Source organism: Alexandromys fortis, unplaced genomic scaffold (assembly GCF_014885135.2).
Source record: "Alexandromys fortis isolate MF-2015 unplaced genomic scaffold, M_Fortis_MF-2015_v1.1 scaffold_24, whole genome shotgun sequence".
NCBI classification, from domain to species: Eukaryota; Metazoa; Chordata; class Mammalia; order Rodentia; family Cricetidae; genus Alexandromys; species Alexandromys fortis.
Genome location: NW_026067906.1, coordinates 6396965 through 6411909, shown reverse-complemented (window position 1 = coordinate 6411909; position 14945 = coordinate 6396965). Strand labels below are relative to the sequence as shown.

At 39.6% G+C, this 14945-nt stretch overlaps 1 protein-coding gene across 1 annotated transcript in view; it reads left to right on the top strand.

Annotated features, from left to right (window-relative positions):
• The window catches only part of Tmtc2 (transmembrane O-mannosyltransferase targeting cadherins 2), a 392468-nt gene extending 378481 nt beyond the window's left edge, over positions 1 to 13987 (top strand). Inside the window, exons 12-13 of the transcript XR_007590635.1 lie at positions 6021 to 6184; positions 13917 to 13987. The gene's annotated coding sequence lies outside the window, so the exon portion shown is untranslated. The remainder of the gene's footprint in view (positions 1 to 6020; positions 6185 to 13916) is intronic.
• The last annotated feature ends 958 nt before the right edge of the window (positions 13988 to 14945 follow it).

The following is a 14945-nucleotide window of genomic DNA, read 5'->3' as shown; positions in this document are numbered from 1 at the left end:
GACAGAGAACCTGAAATGACCCTATCCTATAGCCATACTGATTAATATCTTGCATATCACCATAGAACCTTCATCTGGAGATGGATGGAGATAGAGACAGAGACCCACACTGGAGCACTGGACTGAGCTCCCAATGTCCCAAGGAGGAGCAGAAGGAGGGAAAATATGAGCAAAGAAGTCAGGACCACGGGGGCTACTTTGTTTTAACTCCTCTTTAGTGAATCAATTATTATTTGGGATTGTATTTGTTTACAAATTTTTGCTCTTCAAAATACAGTGAATATGATTAAATCAGACAATATTTCTCAATTAGCTCCAAAAAGATGCTCTGAGAATTCAGTCATATCTTCCAAGCAAACTGGGCATGATGGATGAATTTTCTTTTAAATCACCTTTTGGACTTTATTTATAAAAGCAAGTAGCAGACCAGATTTATCCATAAGCCATGGTTTACTGAACATGTTAAAATGAATACATTTCATCTTGAAAGTATGTTCCACAGAATGGGGGAATTCCTGCCATGTTGTCTGGTTTACTTTGAAACAGAGGTGGAAAGTGAGACCCAAATCACCTTTTGTCACATCTTTCTGGGAAAGCACCCTTGTATGCACGCAGATGGGTGTTGGGATACAGTGTATCTGTAAAATGAATTTCTGAAACACATTGTATCTGTAAACCAGGCATGTTGTGATTCTGAGAGTATATCAGATGACTGGTGTGGGATTCCCCTCTGTATGCTATGAATATGTTTTGTTACTATTGGTTAATAAAGAAGCTGCTTTGGCCTATAGCAGAAAAGAATATAGCCAGGCAGAGAGAGCGAGAGCGAGAGCGAGAGAGAGAGCGAGAGAGAGAGAGAGAATAGGCACAGCCAAGGAAATGCCATGTAGCTGCAGAAGGATAAGTAAAAATGCCTGAACCTTACCTGGTAAGCCACAGCCTCATGACAATACACAGATTAATAGAAATGGGTTAATTTAAAATACAAGAGCCTGGTAGGGAATACTCCTAAAATGTTGGACAAGCAGTGTTGTAATTTTTTTTAAAAAAATCACCTTTTGCTATATTTTAGGCTATTCTTTGTGGAATCAAAAATTTGGGGATCATGCATACTAGTTAGAGCTCCATGGGAGTTAGATAAAAATACTCAAATACTAGCAGTTTGTCATTTTTATATTGCAGGGTGATAATGGAAAATACAAGTCTTTATGATCACTAGCTAGATTTCATTCTTCCCACTGACTGGCTCCTCTCTCTCTCTCTCTCTCTCTCTCTCTCTCTCTCTCTCTCTCTCTCTCTCTCTCTCTCTCTCTCTCTCTCTCTCTCCCTCTCTCCTGTGCACACACCACTCATCATTAGTCTAGGAAGTCTACAGCTGAACCCAGTCAGAAATGTAAGTGTCTGCACCTTTGACTCACCACCAGGGGAAACTGATGAAAAGAGAGATGTAATTTGAAATGTGTTGCTTAGCAGATACTTAGCGTAAAAACAAAGGTTTCAGTCCAGTCAAAAGGAGATGAGGGCAGACATTGTGGATAACGCTAGGGACACTTTGGTGGTACTGTGATTCAGTGATCTTGGCTTCCCTGTCTTCCTCTCCCCCCATCCCACAACCTTCCTCATCCCCTCTCCTCATCCTCATCTTTTTTTCTTTTCCTGTATTAAAGAAAAAGAGGGGGAGAGATAGGACAAATGAAGATGTGTAAGTCTTCTCCAGTATAAAAATACTTTCCAAACTGCTTTTTGAATATCTTGGTTTTAAATTCATTTTGTCTTGGGAATATTAGCAAAATGACCAAACAACACAGATTCTTTAGAACAGGAAGGAACACACAGAGACACAGATGAAATGGAAACCACGGGATGTTGCAATATTACCTTCCTTCCCTTTTGAGCTTTGGCTCGTGGGTGGGAATGTATCCCACCCACCACAACTTCATTCTGTGTGCTTCCTGGGATTTGGAGCTCTGGGGTCTCCATGGTTGTAAATCTAAGGGAGGGGATTGTTAGTTTCCCCCTCTCCCTCACAGGGAGTTTCTTGTTTTACATTTTTTTTTTTGTTCAGATTGTTTTACTCTTTTGAAAGGCTTCATCTCTTTTCTATTTAGCTGCAAAGCAATATAACTAAAGCCATGGTTATCTTAAAATTCTAGGTGAGAGTTCAGAAGATCACAATGGCTGCCTCGTTTGACCAAACCCATATCCTGGGAGAGTCAGCAATTCTGACTCTGACATTAATGGCTTCAGTACAAAGCCAGGGTTGGGGTGAGGGGCGTGGACATGAGCAGTATGCTCCATGGGCTTGCTCTGTTATTTACTTCCTCCCCTTTTGAAGTAAGGATATGACTGACAAATGTTTCCATCTAAAAGAGTTTGAACCTGAACCGGAAACCAATTCTAACTATATGTCTCAGTGATGAAAAATAAATGAGATGAATGTTATTTCAGTGTTTCATTTTTAAAGGTGCATGTACAAAAATAGTTTTCTGCTAACTAACTACTTTGGTATTGTTTTTTTAAATGACCATTTGAGAAATATGAAACCAGTTGCTTCAATTTAAAATGCCTCCTTGAGGCTTTCCTTCACAGCCATGAGTTATCTGAACTTGACATGATTTTTATAGTCAATGCATATTCAACAGAGTTATGCAGCTGTTCATTATTTGTGACTTCCATACTTCTGTAGCATGTACCTCTGAGGACCAAACTCTGTGCTTCTCTCAAGGGTTTCCTTTCTTTTTTTCCCCTAGTTTAGAGGCTATTTTCGGATATTCCGAAGAATCACTTACACTGGCCTTATTGTGTGTTTTTTTTTTTCATTTTTGTGTGTATATGTACTTCATGTATGTTGTTTGTATGTATGCACTGTTACATATGAGTATGTATGTGCACACGTGGGGAGGTGAGTAGCTGATACATGGATATCTTCCTCTATAACAACCATCTTACTGTTTGAGACTGTTACTAACCTAGAGCTCACTGATTAGCTAGGCTTCTTGGCCAAGGAGCTCCCAGGATCCTCCTGTCTATGTTTTCTCCAGTGTCTGGGTTCCAGACATATGTCACAACGTCCAGCTCAATGATCCCTATGATCAGAGCTCAGGCATTCATGCTACCCTAGCAAGCACACTGCTAAGTGATCGCTCTAGCCCCTGTATAGGGCTACGAGTGTATGGCTGATTTGAAATATTTTTGGTGGCAGTAATTTTACTCACATATAAATGCCATACAATTGAATATTGAATCACCTTGTCTTTCTAATTCTCTCTAGTTGCCCATGTCATACAGAATTTGCCATTGGTTATCTGTTTCCGTGAGCATTATTTCTCTAGCAAACAGGGATCTCTTCCATTGCCTACTGTAATCTCTAAATTGCTTTATCAAAGGACTCTCAGTACAGATTCACTCCATGGAAAGTGGATTTTCCAGAAGTTTTCTTAAAGCCTGGAAGCCTTTGGGCTAGATTTATCCTTCACGCATATTTTGGAAAACATGAGCAGGTATTTAGGAATCGAAGCATGACTTTTCTTGAAATTCAAAGACAAGGGTGGGAAATCATCGCTGCATGTAGCAGTGAGAAGCTGGCTAGCCACTACTCCAGCAAACCATCTGTCTTCCTAGGGTTTCTGTTGCTGCAACCAAACACCATGACCAAACAGCAAGTTGGGGAGAAGACAGTTTATTAGGCTTACACTTCAGCATTGCTGTTCATCACTGAAGGAGGTCAGGACAGGAACTCAAACAGAGCAGGATCCCAGTGGCAGGAACTGATGCAGAATTCATGGTAGGGGAGCTGCTTACTGGTTTGCTTCTCCTAGGTTGCACAGCCTACTCTCTTATAAAACCCAGAATCACCAGCCCAGGGATGGCACCGCTCTCTATGGCCTGGGCCCTCCCTCCCTGATAAATGAGAAAATGCCTTACAGCTGTATCTCATGGAGGCAATAACTCAACTGAGGCTCCTTCCTCTCTAATGGCTTTAGCTCGTGTTAGGTTGACACACAAAACCAGCCAGAACACCATCCACCCCTTCTTCTGCTTGGCCTCCAGAGACATCTGTTGATATGCCTTCTGCTGTTATTAAAGATGGTGTCGCTCCTAAGAGCAACTCTGAGATCTCCTATAAAGGCATATTGTTTCTCAGCAATATGTTCTCATGTTGATAGATGTACTGAAAATGTTCAAGAAAAAAATATTTCCTAGAATTTTTAAATATTGTAATGTCTAAACATTCTGTTACACATTGTATTGAAACATTTATTTTTTAATGGAGTCTTTAAATGAATCAGACAATAAGACACAATATTTTCAAACCTTTTTTTCTCCCATGTCACTTTAATATACTGACAGATTCAGATAATGCGTGGCTCATCAAACTTAACTATTCATTGCATTTGGCTAATGGACTTTTGCAATTCATCATGCTGGAAAAAAGACCCCTCTTATATCCTTTATTCCTTTAGACAAGAGCGGATTTTTATATCCCTGATCTTGAAACCTATGCTATTTGGCTAGATGCCTTTAAATACTTACGAGGGCAGAATTTATTTCTGATTGAGAGAGAACAAGTTTCAAAGCTACAAAAAGTAAGCTGTGGCAATAACAACAGTAAGAAACGAAAATAGAAAGGAAACACTTTAAATAAAACCCATTATCTATCTACATAGCATTAACTTGGGACATTAAGTGAACACTAATAAAGTAGTTCATATGTAAAACTTAAATTTGGCCTTCTGGGTAGGATTTTTTAATTAATAGTAAATGTATAATTTATATAATGTGTAACATGATTGAAGTCAGTTTACTTAAGTACTTTCTGTGCAGAAAACTTTGGCAAACCCTATTTTAAGGCCCATTTCTTATCTGAAGTGTCTCTTTGCTCTTTCTCTCTCCCTCAAATTATCTCCAGTAGAGTAAACTTGATTAATGAGCTGTTTCATTTCTTAGAATAAAGCTCACATTTTCTTTTTCCCAGCCACACTCGCAAATTACTTGATTAATATCAAAAGGCTCTGGTTCACACGTGACCTTTGGATAAACAAGTTGTGATACTTTTGGCAACATGCTAAGAGGTATTCCTGTAAGTGGGCTATAACGGAAATTGCCTTTGTAATTAAAAGTGGAAGGGGAGCCTTCTTGTTCCCCCTTTCTCTCTCGTAAGAAGAGACTGTATAATGAGACTGAGCCAAAACCAGCTATAGAATATCTTTTCCGATGTCAGGGGTCCACGTGTATTTCCTCACTACCCAAAGTACAGGAAGAAAACTGTGAAATTTATGAAACTAGAGTAGAGTTTAATTCATAATTTTAAGGTTCTTTTTATTCCCGTTTGCCTTTATAAAATATAGCAACAAGAATTAATATATGCCATGTGGATTGGAAAATACTTACCTTCTGAAAAGATGTTCTTAATAACTCACTGTCTGAGAAACAGTATGGATTTCCACTAATCTTAAAAAGGGTTATGACTTTGACTAAAAAAAATATTCTAGGCTAAAGTGGATGAAGAAGAATGGAATAAAATATTCTGCCCAGGTCAGTTACCAAGTGACTTTTCACGTAGAAAATAAAAACTGTATTCCATTTCCAGCCTTTTTATTTGTCTCTCTAATATTGGTTTCTCTCTCATAGATAACTGTTAGCATATAGACTATGTGACGTAATTCACCCTGTCTTGTCATAGATCCTAGTGATGGGTCTCCATAACTTTAAGCTGAAGATCCATCGACTATATGCTCTGAGGTCAAATCAGAGCCCCCATCTATGATCTCAAATTAGTTAAAACACGTTGAATGGTTGAAAAATACAATGGAAAATATGTTACAATATGTGGACATTATGTGAAATTTCAGTATCATAAAGTTTTATAAGAACACAGTCAGACATGGTCTTGCTACCACGGCCGAGACTGACTTCAGAGCCAGCAACGCTTACAATATTTATCGTCTGCCGGTTACAGAAGAAGTGTGATGACCCCTGGTCTAAGCCAACTGTGGTGCTTCTGTCTACTGCTTTTCCAGGCTCTGCTCCAGCTGGCACTGGCCATGTGACATTAAAACACAAGCTGTGGCCCACCAGGAGGAATTCGAGAAAGGCTGGCATCTCAGCTGCCCCTCCAGCCTTGAATATGAAAGTGAAATCCGGATGAAATGCGGTGTGAGAACAACCATCTTGCAACCATGGGGTGAGTAATGTAAAAGTAATAACAAGCACCCAAGGGTCCCTGGAAGACTTGGTCAGCAGACGAATCAAGGCCAACAACTGCTTACTGCCAGATGCCATGCATACAAGAAAGATTAGCCTCTGCGTCTCTGCCATTCTTCCCTGGGCATTCAGTGGCTTGTGAGACAATGTCTTCCTTACTACCCTGTCCTCCTCTTCCCTTTAGGGACAGAATGTATTTGATCATCATTTTCTAAGAACTTGGGCAAGGAGGGTGTTTCAATATATGCATGCTGGTATTCTTTTCCACGGGAACAGGCACATTTCAATTTGTTTATTAATGTCCTCAGCAGTGTTACCTTGATATTTGGATAAGTGTTTATGAGAACGGTCTTTTTCTTTGTTCTCTTTAATAATATTAAGTTCAAAGGAGGAGAGCTTTGTTGCATTTAGCAGGGCATCCTCACCAACTCCATCCCATATTCCTTAACCCAAGTCAGCAGCCCCATCTCTGTTAGTCCATACCCATTACACCAAAACATCTATCTTATATCATTTAGTGTGTTAGTCCGTACCTATCACACCATAACATCTCTCTAGCATGATATAGTGTGTTAATCCATAGCTATCACACCATAACATCAATCTAGTATGATATAGTGTGTCAGTTCACACCTATCATACCACAGCATTCTATCTAGTATGATATAAGTTGATCACATGGCAGCTTGATATGTTTTTTGAAGAAACCTTCTCATTGATTCGCTCAGTGGCTCCATCAGTTACGTTTCCGCCATTAGTGAGCAATGGTCCCCTTTCCCCAACATCCTTGCCAGTATCTCTTTTTACTTGTTTTCTTGTGATAGCCATTCTGACTAAGGTAATATGGAAGCTCAAAGGAGTTTTTGTTTACATTTCTTTGATGGCTAAGGATGTTAAGCAAGTCTCATTTACAGCAGGCACTCTAGCATGTGACACAGTGCCACATACGTTATAGGGGACAATAGACTAACTGAAAGGACAGTAGTCAATGCATTTGTCAAACAAAACATATTGTAGAATACATTAAATCTATTATTCAACTTACCAAATGTTCAGGCTGAGGATGTAGCTCAGTAAAGTACTTATCCAGCATGCATGAAGCTCTGGTCTTAATCACCAGTATCACATACATGGGGTATGGTTGTGCTTGCCTGTACCTGGCATATGGAAGGTGAAGGCAAAGGATCAGAAGTTCAAGTTCATTCTTGGCTATACAGTGATTCTGAGACTACGTTAGGGTATATAATATCTGTCCCCTATAAAACAAACAAAATCAAAGGGAGAGAAAGAACTTATTTTAGTTCCTGATTCTGGTGATTTCAGTCCACAGTCAGCTAGGGTCATTTGCTCAGAGCCTGAAGAAATAGTGAATTTCATGTCTGCAACAAGCAGGGGAGAAAAAAAAAAAACCTACATCAAGATGGACAGGAAGGAGAGAATGGGAGGCAAGAGGGGATGTGGAGAAGGAAAGAGGGAGCAGAGTAAGAGCAGGAACTGGATCTAGGACAAGAACTAGCCAGCAATGACATACTCCCAGTGATCTACTTCCCCCAGCTGTACCTCATATCCAGACTCTTTCATCACCTCCCAGGCATGTTGGGAAAACGTGAGCCCATCAGTGATCAATCTACTGATGAAGTCAGGACCTTCATGAGTCAGTCACACCTTAACAGTTGGATCCAAGAGCCAAGGAACATACTTGTCTTTTGGAGCAGTGCAGAATACCCAAACCATAACATACATCCATGTCAAAGTTTCTGCTTCTAAAAGCAAGACACTTATTTTACTATTGTCAGCACATCCATTATCCTCTGACCTTCAACATTTCATAAAGTTTAGTATGACGTTTTGTTAGTGTTTGCTTTTGTGTGGAGACCATGTGATGAAGGAGAGTAAGGGATAAGCCTTCACACACTGAAGGAGGATGGTGTGGTTTTGAATGGTTCTCCACTGACAAGGAATTTAAGAAGTTCATGGTAGATCCCGGAGGAGCAAAGCAGTGGACGTTGGACACAGGAGCTGAGGTTTCCAATAGAGTGCTTTGGTCAAACCGTAAGAATACCAGACAACCCATTCCTAGAGAGTTAACCTTACCAGCCAAACACATAGAAACAAAGGAAGAGAAATAGAAAACCAGAGTCACAGGTTCTGCATCGTTCAGGGATCCAACCACACAGTGGTGTAGGGAGTAAAAATATCAGAGTAAACCAAGCTATTTAGTCTTGTATCAGGACTCAAAGTGATACTTGGTTTTACCTAAAACCACAAACCTGTGTCAACCTCTCTGAATTTTTAGCACTGTGTGGTATTTTACTAAGTATAGTATCCTAGAGGATCGCTCTTAGTTATATCAAAAGCTGTACATGAATTGTCTCACCACTATGACTACCCAAATGTGAGCTGAACAAGGAGAACACCAGAATGACAAACGTAACAGGGAAAAGCCCGCAAGGTCTCAGATCTACAACTACAGGCAACTGAGTAAAGCTGGGAGCAGAAGAGGTGGTCCTCCCCAGGGAAGAACACATCGATTGATTGTCCAGTGCCAAATGGTCAGCCCTAAAAACATACATATAAATAGCATTATATAGACACAACAGGTTATACTTAGAAAAATATGTGTATGCACAAATAGCTATATGCCTAGGATAACAATTGATGAACAAAGAGATTATGAATCTGAAGGAGAGCAGGGAGGGATATATGAGACAGCTTGAGGAGAAAAAAGGAAAGGGGAAATGCAATTAAACTGCAATCTCAAATAAAAAAAAGTTAAAAGATTTGGGCGTGATTCTTGAATTTATTTGCTAGCATGCTAAGCAATAGCAAGCCTGGATTTAAGTGGTACCCACCTCTTGCTTTTACAATAAATAAGGGAACACTGGCATAAACAAATAGGGTGAAATATAAATAGATAGATAAGTACCATCAGCTGATATCCCAAACACCATGCGTTTTTATAACCTCAAGTTATTTCAGATTGATTTGCTGTCTTCATTTCTCTACGTGGCTCTCCATTGGGTCTTTCTTTTTCTGTCTTAGGAAAAACCAAGAAGATTTTAAAAAGATTTATATAAGACAAAGAATTAAGTTATACAATGGAAAATAAAAGACGGTAATTTTGAAAATGAAAACATGGGAACAATGGAAAATTGAGGCTGATTGGGTTTATTTAACACTTCAAGATTCAGTGAGGAGCCCCCAATAAAGCAGGAACCCATCTTGTAACATGGCCGTGTGCCTTAAGAGCCAAAGGGAGACTGAAGGGTCTCCCAGTGTCTAGATTTCTCTGGGTATTCTCTTCTAGCCCTGACTTGTTTTAATTTACACGATTGTGTTTTCTTCTCATCAGTTTCATAGCAAACAAAATAATGGATTTCATGCTGACATTTCCAAACACATGTATCATTGCACCATGCTCATGTTCCCCTTCCAGCTGTCTTTATACAATCTTGTCATGCTCTTTAAACAAATTAGGTGGCCTTGGTCTCAGGTTGCTTTGTCATGCTGTGGCTGAACATCGAGAGCTAAAGCCAAGGATGGGCAGCCTTGGGGCTCCTTCTGCTGCTCTACCAGGGAAATTTTATTAAGTTTTTTTTTCTCTTCAGTTTCCTTACCTGTTTGATGAAGACAGTGTAGATATCAAACAATATGATGCATATACACCCTTAGCATGCTTACAAAATTACCCATAGTTCTGTGAAAGTATTCTGTCAGGGCTGCTGTCCCAGAACAAGACACTGAAACAAGTGATCCTAAGATTCATAGAATTGATACCCACTGTTTCTTTAAATGCATTCATTTTGTGACATTTAAATAACCACTAAACTTTTGTCGATGTTTGCTAGAATTTATCTGTGGATCGTATAGCTGAATGTAATCTCCGTATAAGTACTGGAGACCCAAGGAGGTTATACAAAGCATCATCGAAGCTGTAAATGTGTGTACACCATTAGAAAAGAATGTGCCACTGATGAAAACCTTTGCCTTGGTTTCATATCAGTTTGAGACAAACAAAAATGTTCTTTCTTCCTCCCATTTCACAACAGAATAGTAATTCATCTAAGAGGCATGCAAAAAAGTTATTTTATTTACAAGAATGTATCAGAAAAATACTGTTTTTTTCCCCAAATTAGAATTAATTATTCAAATTTCTAGGAGGCAAACCACACTTTTCATTGCAGAAATACTGAAGTATGGGGAGGATCCTGTGGAGATCACTGGATCAGAACAGGTGGATCTTGCCGTGGTGATCCTGCCTGCTTCCTGCCTACTACCTGAAGGGTAGAAGAAATGGGATAGTATAAGGACAGCAAATGACATTCACTGAAGCCCTACCAAGTCACCAAAGCTGTAGCAGAAACATGCACTTCCCGACTTAGTCATTCAATACCCAAAAAGATGGTTCAGGTCTTCCAATGTGGTAGGGAAGGAATTGGAATTCCAGCAATTGCAAGGACCAGTTAAAGTCAGTGGCAGATATGAGCAATACATCAATAAAAACAATAGCTTGAATAGCAGCAGTTGAACATACATCACCCCCATCATCACTGCCGCTCCCCCACCCCCTGTCTGCCAGGATTAGAGAACTTTTCTCTTTGGAAGCTAGCTGAAAACCTATTTCAGCAGAACTTGACTTTTTTTTTTGTCACAGTGATAGCTGCCATCCTCATGACAGGGACATAGACATTTAGCTGACCATGCACAGGGAGAGAAGTGCATCTGTACTTTCATGACTGCATCTCCCCAGGGTGCCAAGGTGGGAGGAAGGATGCAGGGATGACTGTGAATGGTAACTTCCCTGAAAAGAGGGGATGACTTATTTACTACAATATAAGGATGTCTTGTATCTAAACATAATCCTTAGTGTAGAGCTCCCACACATATCGGCGTACACATGTTGTGTGTGTGTGTGTACATATGTGTGTGTTTACGTCGTACTATTCATCATCTTGACAATACTTTGTGATTGTAAAGAAAGTATTACATCAGGCCATAAAAGATTAGCAAGTCACAGACAGAGAGGCAAACGCACAGTTCCTAACAACTTTGCATTACAATACCAGCACTGCCTAGAAGATGGCTGTCTCCTTTGTCTCTTTTCATATAATTTGCCATTTTCACAGGGGGATTGTACAGCTTATTTCCTATTTGAATTTAAGATCCTTTACTTCCTAAGAAAGAGCTTCTGTACACAAGACATAATGGTATGAGTCCCTGACTAAATTGAGCATCTCTGCATACCCTCAAACATTCTCCCCCCTCCCGCTTGCTTCCTGCTGTATCCATAGCAAAGTTCAACAGAAACAGTGGGGGGTTGTAAAGGCATAGAAATTAGAAATTCAAAAACGTTGCATGGCACATAAGCATAAGCCTTTTGAAGAGTAAAATCTTGGTTTAGAAACGCTACCTTTTTGGAAGAGCCCCCAGGGTGAAGAGAATTGACCTTGTTACTGAGAGACGGATCTGGAACTTTAGGCAATCTCTCCCTTTTTTAGTTTCCTGTCTTTCAAAATGTGTGCTCCTGTATAAAACAGTCAATGACCACTGATTATCCATTGACTAGGAAGCACTGATGGCGTGCTGGGTAGACAGGACATTGTGTGAATATTTGTCAGATGTTGCTTCTCTGTCTCTAACTGCTTCCATCCCACCACTCATATCTTGAAAGGAGTGAAAGGAATTCATTGTAGGTAGAACTCACACACCTGTCCTGTGTGAGAAATTATTTCTGTCCCTTGTATACTGACTGACAGTAGGTGAGATTCAGTTCTGTGCAAATATAGGACAATCTCTTTGGTGGAATTTTAATAAATCTTGTAGCAAAATATGGGACTGGAGTACAATAGGATATTTATTTTATTTCTTTATTTATAAACATCAAACACAAAACTACTAAAAGACTAACTCAGTCTATCCCCAATAGTGAAAGTTGTAAATGGAGAGAAAAGAAAGCAATTATGTCCACAATTCTGAACTAATACTGAAATTGAAACATTACTTGATCTCAAGTTACTTCTTTGAAATCAACCTGGGAAATGACATAACCGTATTTAATTCCTCTGAGAAGAATTACACAGTTCCAACCATCTGCTAAATTAAGAAGCCGTGATTATACCAAGCATTTACAACAGACCAGATACAAACGGGGATAATAACTTTATGCATAAAATGGAATCCTGGGAGGCTGCTGGCAACTTAGAAATGAAGACAGAAATTTGGAGAACAGATCTGTTGGCGTTCTTGAACAGCAGACATGACTAAGGTCAATAGCGCTGTAGGACCCTCCCTTCATTTTCTTGTTTCTTTTTAGGAGAACCTGCCACCAAATTCCACTAAACTTCCAGCAATCCTAACTCCACTTTTCCACCTCTCATCAGACATCTAGTGTTTTTTAGCCTATGCTTTTTCCTCAAAGTCTTGTACATGTCTATTATTATTATTGTTATTATATTGTTTTACTTCTTTGTGTATAAGCATAAAAATCTTATCCTATCCTCTGATAGGAACAAACCCACAAATTTTAAAATTGCCATTCTAAGTACAGGCAGCCTTATGAGATTCACTTTCCTTAGTCCCTTAATAAAAACTAGATTCAGAACCTCTACAGTTTTCTGGTAAAATAATAATCATACTAAGAGGCAATAATGGTGGCCTTAGCCATTCTAAATATTGTCTATGTGCATCTTTAAACATAGAACATATTTCCACAGCACATCCTTATTTGTCTAAATATTAGCAGAGACTCCTCATTTTAAAAACTTGTATTTCTACTACAGCTCTAGACTAACAGAAAACAAAATGCCTCGGAAGTTATTTCTTCCCAAATGTCAACAATCTAATATGGTACTAGCATTAAGCATCTGAAAAACAATCAATTGGCATTTTAGGTTTTCAAAGGCATAGTTCTAATTATGCTGTTGTTACATTGACAGGGTATGAAAGTCTGGTAGCAGTGTGACCCCCTCTCTTTTTCCTTATGTATACACACACCACTGTGAAATTACTACTTTGGAGTCTTGGCAATACCATAACTCTTGAAACGCCTATAACATATTTTACAGTTTATGAAATAATGAGGGTTATCAATTGCCCCCAAGTGCTAATTACTATAACTGTATTTAGAGAAGTAGGAAAATCCTAGTGAGAATTAGCAGCATACAGACTAACAACAAGAAATAACGCATAGGACCGCACAATGTTTAGGTAACTTTGGTGTGTGTACATGTCCCTTCCTTTTGTATCATATACTGTGCCTAGTGGAATCAAAGAGAACTTTTCACAAGACTTCCTTTCTCTTCCAGACACAGAATATATCCTTATGTGATTTTGAAAAATACTTTTTTTTTTTTTTTTGCTTTAAGTCATATTTGGTACCCAAAGACTCTCAAGAAAACACCTGCCTGAAATTTATCCATCAAGTTGTAGAAATACTTTTATTTTTAGGCAAAGTCTTGTTCTGTTGTCCAGGCTGGCCCTTCATTCTCTACCAACTGCCATCCTCGATCTATTTAGTACTGGGGTTATAGGCATTGTGTAACCCCATGAGGCCTCCGTTAATTGGCATTTATTTACCCAACTGATACTCTATTTTCCCCTTGAAATCCTGAGGAGAAAACCTAGGATGCAGCACATAGTAGGCAAGTCCCCTGTCACCGACCTACATCCCCAGTACCCCAACAAATATTTATCAAAATGCTTCCATATTTCAGGGACACCGTGAGCAAGATGTGATTTCCTCCTTCATGTGGCATGTATTGAAGCGGACAAGACAGAATACTGAAAGGACAGTTTAACAGGTACTTTTCCACAGGCTTTGTTGAGTTGAGTGGCATGGCATTTCCCTTGGGAGACAGTAGTCTAGGTACCTTGACATGTTTTGAATGCTTCCTTCACTCTAGCTTGACTCTAGACCAAAGACTCTAGGCCTGACCGACTGCCTGGGATGGTCTGGCATGGGTTTGTTCAGTAAGCCGCGGGACAAGTGCCATCTTTTAGATAATGGGACAGCACTGTGACAGAGATGGAACTACTTGGTGAAAAAGTCTAGAAGTCTTTCAGAGCCACAGGCGTGGAAGTTATTTCCACTGGGTGGCATGTTATTCCTCACGTTATAAACGTACTGAACTTGATTGGCTTGTTTGAGTGACAGATGCTATGGACTGTTCCTTCCACACTCGATGAGGTTTCCATAAAGAAAAAGCAGATGCACAGCAGCTAGAAAGGAAGGTGGAGGCCTGGGATCAAGCCTGGATCTCCCCATCAGCCCCAGAATTTACCGGGAATTTTCGCCTTTTTCTTGGGGACTTAAAAGCATTACTTAAAAGGCCAGAAGGTTTTTATGTTCAAGTCAGGATTTTCTGTCTCCTGCTCTGTGGCTGCAAAGACACCCCCCAAAAGACAGCAATCAATTGGCCAGTGACCAGGCATTTATAATGTACATCAATGTTTATATACTAAAGTTTGTCTTTCTGGTTCTACCATCCCAATAGTTGGTTCATGTTAAACTAGCTTTTCAATTTCGAGGCAATATTTGCAGTGTCTTGAAGAAGAACCAGATTCAAGGCTGAGCAGATCTTCTGGAAATAGGTGCACTCAATGAATTATTTATTGAAAGTCTTGGGGATATAACTGTTGCCATGACAATAACTTTAGTGCTTGGGTGAATTATAGGGTCCGGGATGTTGGCCCCAAGGAATGTCTAAGGAGGGAGAAGAAAGTAATGTATTTTCTAACAGCAC